The 13,264-nt window shown below is 41.9% G+C and overlaps 1 protein-coding gene and 1 long non-coding RNA gene across 2 annotated transcripts in view; one reads left to right on the plus strand and one right to left on the minus strand.

Moving 5' to 3' along the window:
• LOC109681731 (b(0,+)-type amino acid transporter 1-like) overlaps positions 1 to 2,256 on the plus strand; it is a 72,402-nt gene extending 70,146 nt beyond the window's left edge. Inside the window, 1 exon segment of the mRNA XM_020156581.2 lies at positions 2,165 to 2,256. The gene's annotated coding sequence lies outside the window, so the exon portion shown is untranslated.
• On the minus strand, positions 1,437 to 7,701 carry LOC141414770 (uncharacterized). The gene is made up of 4 exons (XR_012439619.1): positions 7,593 to 7,701; positions 3,798 to 3,975; positions 2,142 to 2,385; positions 1,437 to 1,736 (listed from the first exon to the last, which is right to left on the minus strand). It is a non-coding gene; the product is annotated as an uncharacterized lncRNA (long non-coding RNA).
• Positions 7,702 to 13,264: the final 5,563 nt, after the last annotated feature.

Below are 13,264 nucleotides of genomic sequence, written 5' to 3' on the forward strand. Positions count from 1 at the left end.
TGGAATTTGAGGGGACATAGTTCAGTCTATAACACATGCCAGCACATTTTTATTGCTCTGAGGACAGGAAAGAATACTTCAGGCTTCCTGAAAGGCTCTGGGACATACAACTTTTGCTGGTTCTCTGATTTCATCTGACCCACTCTCCCTTTTTATGACTTCTCAGTTCCTCACACATGCAACTTCTTCCTTTCTCTAGGACCTCAGTATGTGCTGTTTCTTCTGCATGAAACATACCCTTTTGCCACGTCCCCCCATTCCCTTAGACTGCTCAATGCCTACTTGTTCCTCAAAATTTTTCTCACATATGTTCTTCACATAACTTCCTTAGTAAGTTTCCCTTACTTCAATTCTTGCTCAGAGTCCCTTCTTAGATTTTCTCTGCGCATGCCTCTCTTTTTCTTTGGTACCTAACACCATTGTAATGAAATCTTTAACTGTATAATTAATTGCTTAATGTTTCTCTCCCTTACATTTTATTCACTGCTCTATTCCTGGCACCCAACACAATGCACTGTAATACACTAGGTGCTTAAGAAATAGTTATTGAGTAGGAGGTGCAATCCCAGCTACTTGGGATGTGGAAGCAGGAGGATCACGAGTTCAAGGCTAGACTCAGCAAAAGTTTTTGAGACCCTGTCTCAAAAACAAAATGCAAACAAAAGGACTGGGGGTATTGCTCAAGTGGTAGAGCACTTGCCTATCATGCACAAGATCCTGGGTTCAATTCCCAGTACTGCAATAAAAACAACAAAAGTTATTGAAAAAAAGCATACAAAAGAATTCACAAAAGTGGAAGATAGATTCCTTATGGTACTTTCACATGAAGAGAAAAACCAGTAGTCATCAATAATTTAAAAATCTATCCTTTGTGAACACCTTCTAGCCAGGAAAGCTGGGCAAATAGGAATGTTATCATCCCAACCTATCTTGGAAAACATGCAGAAGACTCTAGCTAAAACCGTAGTTGTGAATGAAAAGGCCCACCTCTGCTTAAACTGCTCAATCATGGGAAATTTTTTTCAAAGATGGCTGAAGCAGTTCATCTCATGTTCCATTGCAATGGGTCTTTGCTCATTCTAACAAGAGTGGGTATGCAGTTATCTTCTCTTTGAACCTGGAGTGGCTTTGTGACCTGCTTTGGCTAACAGAGTTCAGACAAAATGAAGCTATTGGAGATCTATGCCCTGTCTTCAAAAATGTTTGTGGGATATGATGTCTCTCCACTCTTTGGGAACACTGCCCCATGACTGCCATGTAAGGAAATTAGGTTTGGCTGGTGGAGGGTGAAAGGCCACATGGAGGAGGAACTCAGCCAACAGCCAGCACCAACTTCTAGGCATTGGAGTGAGACCCTCCTCGGCCTTCCTGCCCTGCTAACCTATCAGATGTAACTAACCATACAAGAGAGCTCAGGAGAACTGGAGGCACACTCAAGTGGTAAAGCACTTGCCTAGAGAGCATGAGGCCCTGAGTTTGAACTCCTGTCAGAGAGAGAGAAAGAGAGAGAGAGAGACCAGGGTATAACAACACAGAAGCTCACAGAACTGAGAGAAGGTTTAATCTCTGCTGGGTGGCTTGTTACCCAGTAAAGGCTGGCTGATCACTAGTCCTGATTTCTGCATGATGAGGCCATTTCCATTTCTCCTTCTTTAAGCAGTCATGTTTTCCCTCCTGATCCCGGTGCCATACTCAGTGTGACTCATCAGAATCCTCCAGACAATCACTGTTTCCAACTATAGATTCAAAAAAGAAGACAGATAAGATTAATGATTCATAGCAAGGCCTCATGTGTGACCCTGACCTAGTCTGGATGTTAGGGGCATCTTCAGGGATCCCTTTTTTGCTGAAGGTGGCCACATTTAGTCACCTAGGCCATGGATCTTAAGCTGAAGGCAGAGTCACTGTGCATATCTCATACTCCCTAGGTTGGCTGCAATTTCCTTTCTTTTCTTTTTGTGTGTGTGTGTGTGTCCTGGTTTATTGAACATATTACAGCCCAGGAGAAAGATTTAAATCGTTCTACTTGGTGTTTGGAAATTCATTACAATTGTAGGCTGAGTGACCTGCAGATTTGAGTGTCAGGTTCTAGTTCAGTGATCTGATACAGGGCTGAGACCTCCGGAACACAATCACCACACCTTTCTCTCTCCTCCTCCTGCAGCTTGATGGTGATACCTCTCACAAGGCCCATCTGGATCCACCTCATGGGATGCACGACATAGCCTGAGATCTTGTTGCAGAGTTTTTGCTGGGAATATGGTGATCTTCCATGCATGCTTATTGGTGTGTAAGTTGTTGCCCAGGCACATGTAGTACTTCTTGATATTGACTTAGTCTGCCTTATTCACAGTTTTGGTGTGAACAAGGCCTGTGTTGGCAGGTCTTGGTAAAAGAGGAAAGAGCGGTTACAATTTCTAAACTTGAAATGCAACTCAGGATTTCTGTCATATGAAAAGTTCCTTCCAATGATACACGGATGTGTTCTAGAAGCTTATCCACGTGTATACACATTGGCTTATCCAATTGAAGCATTGGTTATTCCAGCACTGTTTGTAGCCAAAAAAACAAAACAAAGCAAGCAAACAAATAAGCAGATTAAAAAAACCCCTTCTAAAAACCTAAGTGTCCAACAACAGGAGAATGGATAAATATTTAATGCAATAATATACAAGTAAAATGAGCGAACAAAATCTACATGTATCAACATGGCTAAGTCTCAAAATAACATATCAAGTAAAAATAGAAAGTTGCAGAAAATTACAAAAAGTATGATATTGTTCATGCAAAAGTCAAAAACATGCAGAACACCACCAGATATTCTTTAGGACAGTCACATGTAGTAAGTGTCTAACAGATGCATGAGGATGTTAAACAACACATTCAGAGGAGGAAGGCTGGAGGACAGGATGGGGGAGGAGTACACAGAAGTTGCATAGGTACTTCATTGATTTGTAATAGTACAGGAAGTTCAATGCTTGGCAAAGCTAGGTAATGGGTATTATTATCAATATTTTTGTATGCTTGAGATTCATTATAGATAAAAAATGCAAAAGTTCCCCCTTTCTTTTACTGGCCACGAATCCTTTCTATGGTCCAATCTCGTTACACACCCTTGTATGGGCATGCTTAGTTTAATTTTGTGACAATAAAGCCTTTTAAATTTTGGAGCATTGCAGAAGGGAAACAGAGAGAGTTGTCTCCAGGGAGGGATGTTTTCCAGAATGGTCTCAGTAAATGATCCATGAGCTAGTGAATGGTTTTGGCAGGACTTGCACCAATTACCCACACCCATGCATGATGGTCTCTCATTGGGCATCACAGCTACTGGCGTTAAGAACAAGGTCAGTTCTTGATGAAGACCTTGGGAAGTGTCCACTCATACAGACAGCACCTTGTTGGACAGGTCAATACTGAGCTCTGTTTCAGGAGTGAGTGGATGACTCGTTGGAAGGGAAAGGATGAGGGGCAATTTGAAAAACATACATTGAGGAAGGGAGTGAACAAATAGTATTCACAGCACAAGAGCTCAAAAGTCACTTCTATGTGAAATTAGAAGACCCTCACATAGAAGAGTCTAGATATAGTGGTGGTGATTATAGTAACGGGAGTTTTAATGTTCCTCTGAATCAGGCCACGGTACATGGTTGCTGTCCACTTGCACAGATTGCTCATAGTAAGCTAGTTTGATATTTATTGACTGTGCTACCCTCACAAGTTATTTAAACTCCAATCTCTGATTCCTTGTCTCTAAATTATAGGAATTTAATAGTGAAATACAAATAAAAGTGGGCTACCTTGCTTGAAATTCAGTTCTGTGTTGCATCCAGAAAACACATAATTCCAGCTCAAAAACAATCTTGATAAGAAATGTATCTTACAGGTATGGTGATGCACACCTGTAATTCCAGGAATTGGGAAGCTGAAGCAAGAGGATCATGAACTGAAGGCGCTGGAGCTATGAATGGCAAGATCCTGTCTTAATGAAAAGGAAAGAAAGAAAGGTAAATAAATTAATAAATAAATGTTAATATGTATATAGCTCTTTCTCAAAGACATGACACAAAGGAGAGTTATAGAGTAAAATGATAAAATTTCCTAAACATCTTCTTTACTCCAGAGTCCTGTCCTCAGGGCAACTCCTTCCCCAAATTTCACTCTTTTCTACATCTCCAAATTGGGCTGTCTCCCTCCTTTATCACCTCCGTTCTTTCCGGACCCCTTCTCGGGCCTTCTCAACCACTTGCTTTCTTCTAAGAGAAGTCCAGGGCCCTTCAAAATGCACATCAATTTAGCCCTTAGCCCCTTTCAAGTCTTCTCTCTACTAGTGATCACATCAAAGGGCTGGTTGGCCAAAAGGTAAAGCTAGAACCCACCTGGAAAAGGAGGAAGACACTCTCTATGGACACGAGAGAACCTTGCTCAGGATTGTTAGGAGGTTAAATGAGATACTGCAATGGACACACAACTGTTAGCAATTGTTCCTATTTCTAGAACCATATCACTAGTATTAGTAGTATATTAATATTATTTATTAGAATTATTAGTATTATTATTTCTAAAGGCTTGATTTGCTTTGTTTGAATTCCAAGAACATCAACCAAAAGCTTAACAGGAAGTTCTAAATCCCACTGTGGTCAAGATGAGGTGGAGCATTGCCCTCTCCTACCTGTGACGAGGGACACTGATGTGGTTGCTTATGAGATGTGAGGGGACTGCTGGGCTGCCCTCTACTGTCTCTGGGCATTGTACCTAAGGGAGGTGTGCCCTTGCCCTTGAGTTCTGGCCAGAATGCCCAGGGTTCAATTTTCTCATGCTCCATATGGATGGCTCAGCAACCATTCCACCTGGGTTGAGTGGCAACCCAGGTGGGTTGATGGCAACACCTTGGAAGGGAGCCTTGTCCTGTGATCACCTGACTGGCCTGTCCCACAAAATCAGCAGGTCTCAGGGAAAATTCTTAGACCGCCTCTGAAGGACTGAGCCCTAACCTTGGCAGTATACCTTAAGGACATGAACAAATGGCCATGTACTGAAAGGATGGCTCCCAGGATGGGCAAGGGGCTGGAGCCAGGGCCTGCAGAGATTGGCTGCAGAAACTAGAGCTGATTAGCTTGGATAGGAAAGGACTAGGGGAGGTAGACATTTCCCAGAATGGAAGCGCTGTCCTGAGACAAGGCAGCAGGCTCCTTAAGTGGCACCTCAGAAGAGACCCCGAGGGAATGGGTGGAGCCCATTTCTTTCTTCTCACACTACTGTCATCATGGCTGTATGAAACAAAACCAAATATGTCACTACTTCCTTAAAACTTTCAGTATAATAACATACCTATATGTTAAAAAAACATTAATCTCCCTGTTGTCCTCGATTTAACCTACTTTCTGTTCCTACAAAAAAAGCTAACAGAGTAGGCCTTGCTGCTTATTTGTAGAAAGGCCTGCTTACAAGTTTGGCCCTTGCCTGGAATCTGGGAACCTAGGTTTGGGGAAAGTTCTCACTGTTAACTGGTAAGGATGCTTGCTGTGCTAAACTGTTTGTACAAACAGTATGTTAATGCTGAATACTTGCTTTCCTTCTGGGAGTCTAGAATTTGGGATTATGCCAGGCAGAGGGTGCCTGTGTGATCAGCCCTGAATTAGTCAGTATTCTCCAGAGAAACAGAACCAGTAGGAGGTATTTGTGGAGAGATTGGGAGGGGAAGAGAAGGGAAAGGGTGAAGGAGAAAAATAAAAATACTTAGCGACTGGCCAGGTCAAAATATGTAGGGCATATTAGTGGACTGGAAATTCATGTTGCAGTTTTGAGCATAAATTCTGCAGGACAACAGGCTGGAAAACCAGGCAGGGTTCTATGTTGCAGTCTTAGGGAATTCTGTCTTATTCTCAGGGCAACCTTAGTCTTTGCTCTTAAGGCCTCCAATTTATTGGATGAGGCTTACCATATTATGGATGGCAACCTTACTCTGGAGTTTACTGATTTAAATGTTAATCTCATCTTTTAAAAAAATGTCTTCACAGCAACATCTACACGTTTTTGACCAAACATCTGGGCACCATAGCTTAACCAAGTGGATATATAAAATTAACCTTCACAGTCCCCGGTGAAAGTCCTGGATGCTGAAATTCCTTGGTTGGTACCATTTCACGTTTGTCTTTCCAACTCACAGCCATGGAAATTGTGCCTTGCATGCTCCACTGGGAGAAGACTTGCGTGGAGGATTCTCAAAAACGAACAATCTCCCTTACGCTTGGTTTTCCCAGACTTTGCCCCATGTGCCTTTTCCCTTTGCTGATTCTGCTTTGTATTTTTCTTTGCTGTAATAAATCATAGCTATTGAGTCTTATCGGTCCTATCAGTGGATTGTTAAAACTACAGGTGGTCCTGGGAACTTCTGACTCACATTCATATGCTCTGATCTGGACCAGGCTATCCTCCCAGGCCGAGTAACTGCCTCTCTTAACCTTAGCCCCCATATTCCTCTCATCCTGAGCCAACCAGTACCTGCATCTGCTGTGACATCTCGCGCCTCCTCATCTGAAAGGCCTTTCTCCTCTTGTCTTTGGCCTGGCTAACTTTCATGCCCCCATCCAGACTCAGCTTTTTTCTTAACCAGTGCTGCAGAAGTATCCATCCCCAAACCCAGGGCTCAAGTAAAGAAGCAATAATTTATTACTTCTCATGATTTTGTGGATGGTTGAGTCAGACAGTTGTTCTGCTTCCCATGGGGTCAGCTGGAGTTTTAGGGTGGAAGGTTCTAAAGGTTCCACCCACATGGGTGGCAGCTAGTGCCGGCCACTCACTGTTAGCTTAGCTGAGGCCAAAGGCCAAGGGCAAAATTCTCTTCCCTATGGGCTTCTCCATGTTGTTGATTTTCTTGAAATCATGGCAGCTAGAATCTGGGAAGAACTATTGCAAAGGGCAAGCCCTGATGTGCAAGCACTTATCGAGCTGCAGCTTGCATCATTTGTGCTGGGGTCCCATGGATGTGAACTTGTGCCAAGACCAAGCTCAGCATCATCATGGGAGGGGACTGCACAAGGAGATAAATACTGGAGGGTATACAGCTCATCGGGGACCACCAAAGTGCAACATACCTGTACTTCAAGCCTTCTCCATCTTCCTTGGGCCCCTCCCTGCACTTACTCATCATAGCACTTACACCATGCTAGACTGAAAGAGTTTAATCGTGATAAGTATTATGCTGGACTGGGGCTTTCCATTCTTCCTACATCCCATTCCTGATCCAGAATATGTCTGCAGGAGGAGTGATGGAATGAAAGCAGCAACTGTTGCCCCCTCCTTCCTGTTTTCCACATGCAAGCCCCGTTCCGACCTCATTTAGACTTGAGAAGTTCAGTAGCCGTGAGATGCCAACTATACTATGTCCCTACATTCCTTAAAAGTATGGCTGTGGGTTCCTATACATAGTCCCTGGCAGACAGGAAGCACCTAAGAAACATTAATGAAATGAATAAACGAATGAATATAGAGTGGGCGAACTTTCTAGGTGGTTACTGAGATTTCCAAGCCATAAATGTATCAACTTTTTTCTTAAACATACATTGTAATCATACTGAGCAGAAGTCACACACCATGTTCTCCAGATGAAGCAGTTCCATGCAGTATGTCAGTGCTCTCCTTTCTGACTGTGGTCCCAAGGAAGGACAGTTTCTCTTGCTCAGCTGTGTCCATAGCACTGTGTGGCTGGAGCAGAGAAGCATGGGGGCTCCTCATGCATCTGTCCTCAACTCTCCAGATTCCCTGGTTCTGAGCAGTGACTCCTGATATAGGCTCAGTCTGCTTCTATAAATAGCCAACTCATCTTCAGTGGTAATACACTAAGTGTGGAAATCCATTGTGAGCGCAACTCCTCCCCTATTGCAAAATTCTGACATCATAAGGGAACACATGAAGTGAATCATCCCTATATAAATACTGGATTAGATCATTTGCTTTCAAGACTAAAAAAAGGGAAGTGAAAAAACTTGTTCTGTTCTTCTATTGACAGGGTGTAGATTACCCATCCCTCTGTATGCTAGCCCCTCTGAGCTGTGAGAACAGCTTGTCCTTACTTGAGATCATTGAATGGGGTGTGAGTCAGTATTAGGGTGCTTGCCTCATGCAGGAAAGACCCCTGGGTTTGATCCTCAGCACTGAAAAAAAAAAGGTGCTGGGCTCTTGTGACTCATGCCTGTAATCCTAGTCACTGGGGCAAATAGTTCCAGAGACCCTATCTTGAAAATACCCAACACAAAAAATGACTGGGCAGGTGGTAGAACACCTGCCTCACAAGCATGAGGCCCTGAATTCAAATTCCAGTGCTGCAAAAAAAGAAAAAGGGAAAAGTTTTCCAGGTTCCATCCTTTGACCTCAGTTTAAGCAACTCAATAAAAGTAAGTTTTAAATAACAAAACCAAATATATCTTTAAATAAGAACTTTCTTTTTCCTTTATGAAAGTATTAACGATATTATTTTTGACAAGTGAGCTCCCCCTTCATCTGTTTAAATGAAATTTATCCAGCTCAGAGAACAAACTGGTTCTGTTAGCTTAAATTGGCCTGCTCTGCCTGCATATTTTTTTGAACACCACAATGGTTGGTTTGTTTGTTTGTTTATTGGTAGTGAGTGGGATTGAACTCAGGGCTTTGATTATGCTAGGCAAACGCTCTATCACTGAGCTACACCCCCAGCCCACAATGGCTTATTTTTAAATTCTGAGCTTCTAGAGCTTAGTTATGGCACATTTTCAAGTCCCGTACAGTTGCTACCACTACTGACTGTGTTACACACAGTTATGTACCTGAGGCCTAGAAGGGATGATTTGCTCAGGGCTGTAGACTAGGAAGGATTAAAAAGTGACCCTCCTCCTGCCTTCCCCCACAAAGCTCCCTCCCCTCCACTCACTGCACCTCCACACCACTCTCCTAGCTGGGCTACATTACTAAATGTATGTGCAATTTCAGCAGATGCCACAGAACCGGCAAGCATTTGCTGGGGCAGATTTTGTAAAGACAGCGCTGATATGATGGCAAGTTCTTGTGAACTTTTTCCTTTCTGCCCTGCCAGTCCTCAGGGCCACAAACTTCACAGTCTGCTGTCATCAGACAAACCTCATGTGTGGAAGGAGGAACATTTTTCTACTTCTTCCTCTGGCAGCTTCTCTCTTTTTGTCAAATGGCTCTGGTTGGAATTACAAAATCCACACAGTAAATGTTTTAGATGGTACAATTGGATTTCTCTTTTAAGTAGGAAAAATCTTGTTATTCAAGGTCCTGCTCAAATATCACCTACAGTGTGAAGTGTCACTACAGTGTCCTTCATTTACATATTTGTAATGTCACCTACCACAGTGTGTGTGCCCTGTGCCTTGCTGCTTAACGCATGTGCCTTCATTTCCCCCTCTCTTCTCTGTGTACTCAATTGAAGTGAGAGGATTGGGATTCATAAGAGACTTTCTAAGAACAATTTACACCCATTCCTTTTCTACCAAAATTGGACAAGGACTAGGTTTTGATGCTCTTTTTTGAAAGGAGTACAGGTCATCATGTGTAGGGGCAAAGGGAAAACTTCCCCTTCATCCTCTGAAGGCTTGTTGAAGTGATCAGACAGACCAGCAAGAGAAAAAGGCATGCAAACTTATTTACTGTGCACAGGGTACAAAACCCAGCAAAGTTTAGAAGCTTACAAGCTTTCTTCATAGACAGAGATGGAGAAATATAGGTAATTTAGGCAAGAAGACAAGGACAAGGACAAGAGATTTTGATAATATTTTTTTGGAAAGGAAAATAGGTCAAATACAAAAATGTCCAAACAGCTTCTACTGTCCAGGAAAACACTGCCTACTGTTGGGGATGAGAGAGGGATGCTGTGAAGAGGGGGTGACTGGAGGGAAGATTAAAAGGAGTGGGAGGAAGCTGAATGTGGTGGCCATGCCTGTAATTCCAGCTGCTTGGAAGGTTGAGGAAGGAGGATCATGAATTTGAGACCAGTCTGGGTAACATAGTGAGAACGAGCGTGCACGTGTGTGTGTGTGTGTGTGTGCGCACGTGTGTGTGTGTGTGTGCGTGTGTGTGTGTGTGTGTGTGTGTTCCTCTCCTCCCCTCTCCTTTCCTCCACTCCCCTCCCCTGCTCTCCTCAACTTTAGTGTTCCTTTGGGTATCTGAGCTGCTCTGAAATCCAGGGGTGAGTTCACAGCTAGGTGGATCATGCTTGTAATCCTACTTGGGATCATGCCTGTAATCAATCCTACAGGTGGATCATGCCTGTAATCCTACTTGGGAGGCTGAGATACGGAGGATTGTGGCCCCAAGCCAACCTGGGGGAAATGTTTCTTAAGATCCCATCTCCAAACACACCAGAGTAAAATGGAAAAGAGATGTGGTAGAACACCTGCTTTGCAAGTGAGAAGAAGCCCTGAGTTCAAACCCCAGTCTCACATAAAAAAAAAAAAAACTTACAGGCAGAGGCAGGAAGATCAACAGGTGATGTACTGAGATGACAGTTAAGCAAGAGGATCTAGGGAGCCATTCGAACTTTCAGACATTTGAGAGCAGCACTGTCCAGTAGGAATGTAATGTGAACCATGCATATTTTTACATTTCCTAGTTGTCACATTAAAAGATGTAAAAAGGTGAAATGATTGTGTAATATATCTAAATATATTTAACGTTAAATCTCATGTATTTAAAAATATACCCACTACATCCAAAGTATTGCCATCATGATATGTAATTAGTACAAAAATTGTTAATGAACTATTTTACCTATTTTTCCATTTAAGCCTTCAAATTCTAGTGGTTATTTTATAGTCATATCACATCTTCATTTAGTTGCTAAATGTTTGTGGAAAGCCATCTGTATATCTAAATACATCAAAAGTGGATTCACCTAGCCAATTCATTGTAAACATACCTTGGTTTCTCAGTAGCTGAATTGAATATCAGTTTTTAAATTTAACTAAAATTAAGTAACAATTAGAAACTCAGTTCTTCAGTGGCACTAGTGACATTTCAGGTGACATGTGGTTAGTGGCTACTGCAATTACAGTGAAAGAGCTGCCCCCTGCTCATCCTTTTTCCCCTTGGCCTGGTCCTGGGCTAGACATAGAGAGGTCAGGTCAGAGTTAAATGTCCGTGTTCCTAAGTGTAACAGTGTAGGTGGAGCAGTGTCCTGTGAGCCCAGCCTTCTCCTTCTCATCTTGGGGTTGCACTAGGTCTCAAGTTCAGGGCCAGAGAGGGCTACTTTACCTGCTGTTGTACATAGCTGGAGACCCCAAAAGGCAGCCCAGAAAGGGCTCCTCAGATGTGTAACTCTTGGCTGAATAGGCTCCATATGGATCAGAGGATTGCATGGGTTCATCCATGTGAAACAGGATAGCTAGTTCTAGAAGACCCTTTCATTTTTAAAGATCACTACATAGAGGAGGAAGGTTGAAATTTTCCTTAGAGACTTTAGCTACTCCTTAAATTAGGAAAAAAAAAAAATCCAATGGCTATCAAGAATATCTAATGCATTGCTAGTTCCCAGTAAATGCTTACTGGTAAATGAGTCATTGTTAGTTCTGACTATACCAGAGTGTCCAACAATGGCTTTCTTAACTAGATAAAAATTAGTTGATCTTTGTGATTAAAGTTGTTTTACATTTCTGCACATTATAATTAAGGGAGAATAAAGCCCACTAGTTTGTAAATTAGTGAGGTTATGTCTGTGTAAATATATGCATAAAGAATTCTTAAAGAATCTACTTAAAACATTCTGTAGAATTTGACATCTTGTGAAAGATTTTAAAATAAAAATATTCACAAAGTGCTTGCTTTTAAAGTTTTTTTTTTAAAAACCACAAAGATTGCCACAAGGTGGCACTAAAATCTAATGAAAATTCCAATATCTGGTCTGGTCTTCGAGGAGGGGGAATGATTTACAGGAGACATTGGGCAAAAAACAACAAATAAACAAAGGGTAAGTAAATTAGGTTGAAGATCAGAAATAGATTAATACCGTTCTTTTTTCTGAAAGATAATTTTCCCCCTCTCCCACTGGTGTGGGTATGTTATCTGTTATACAATGAATCTATACGTTTATAAAATTATTAAAATGATTTGTCTCTTGGAAGAATTAGATTTTACCCTTGCCGTTCAGCAGTAAACTATGAAGGATGAGCGGGCAGGGAGTAGGTTGTGCAGCACATCTCCTAGTTTGGAAAAGTTTATCCTAGAGCCGTGTGGTCTTTGAAGCAGCCAGTCTCTGTTGGGCTAGTCCAAGTATCATGAGCAAAAAAATGAATACCATGAAAAGAAGCCGCTGCAGGACACGGATTTTTCTATTTGTTTACTTTGGCATATTTGCCAGTCCTCATATTTTTAGCAATTATTTTGATGTAGAGATTCAACTTTGGAACACCTCACATAGTATGTCTGAAAATCAGGAAGTTAATCCCTTTTCCTGGTTCTTTGTATTTAATTTTTTTTAAAAAAAACATGGTACAAAGATTTAATTGTTTTATATTTTCTTAATATTTGAAACTTAAGGCCACAGCCAAGATTCCCAAGCTAAATTAAGACCAAGGAAAGCAGTGTTAACAATACAGCCATAAAAAGTTTTGACTAAAAGAAGAAAAACATGTGTAGATAAGACTTTTCTAACAGGCTAAAAAAAAAAAAAAAAAAAAAATCCAGTTTGAAGCCCTAAATCAGTGAACAACAAAACTATGTAGCTACTCACAGATCAGTTCCTTAGGTCTGAAAAACAAAAACAGAACAAAATAAAAAGCTGGGCCTTGTAGTGGGCTAGAGGTCCTTCCCTTGCAAGTGTGAGGGAGCCTAGCTTTCCTGGTTTGCCAGTAAGACATTCCCTCTATGGTGGGCGCCAAGAATTGGTGGAAGTAACATTGTCTTATTTGACCTGATTATGCCTGTAGAACCACACAGAGACCCAGATCTTAACTTATAAATTGTATGTGAAAACACTACATGGTTGCATGAATTTGGTCAGTTGATTGTTAAAGCAGAATCTGGAGTTGAGTTAAGAACCCCCTACAAAATTCCAAGTGAGTTCTTGAGTACTTGGGTTAACTCTTCACAGTCATTTACTTTTTTTTTTTTTTCCCCTGAGGAGTTCTTGCTGTGTTGCCCAGGCTGACCTCAGACTCCTGACCTCGAGCAATCCTCCTGCCTCAGTCTCTTGGGTGGCTGGGACTACAGGACTCCATCACAGTACCTGATTCTTTCAAAGGGCCAGCCATGGTTGCTAGGTCTTCAAGATGTT

This window comes from Castor canadensis, chromosome 12 (genome assembly GCF_047511655.1).
Source record: "Castor canadensis chromosome 12, mCasCan1.hap1v2, whole genome shotgun sequence".
NCBI lineage: Eukaryota > Metazoa > Chordata > Mammalia > Rodentia > Castoridae > Castor > Castor canadensis.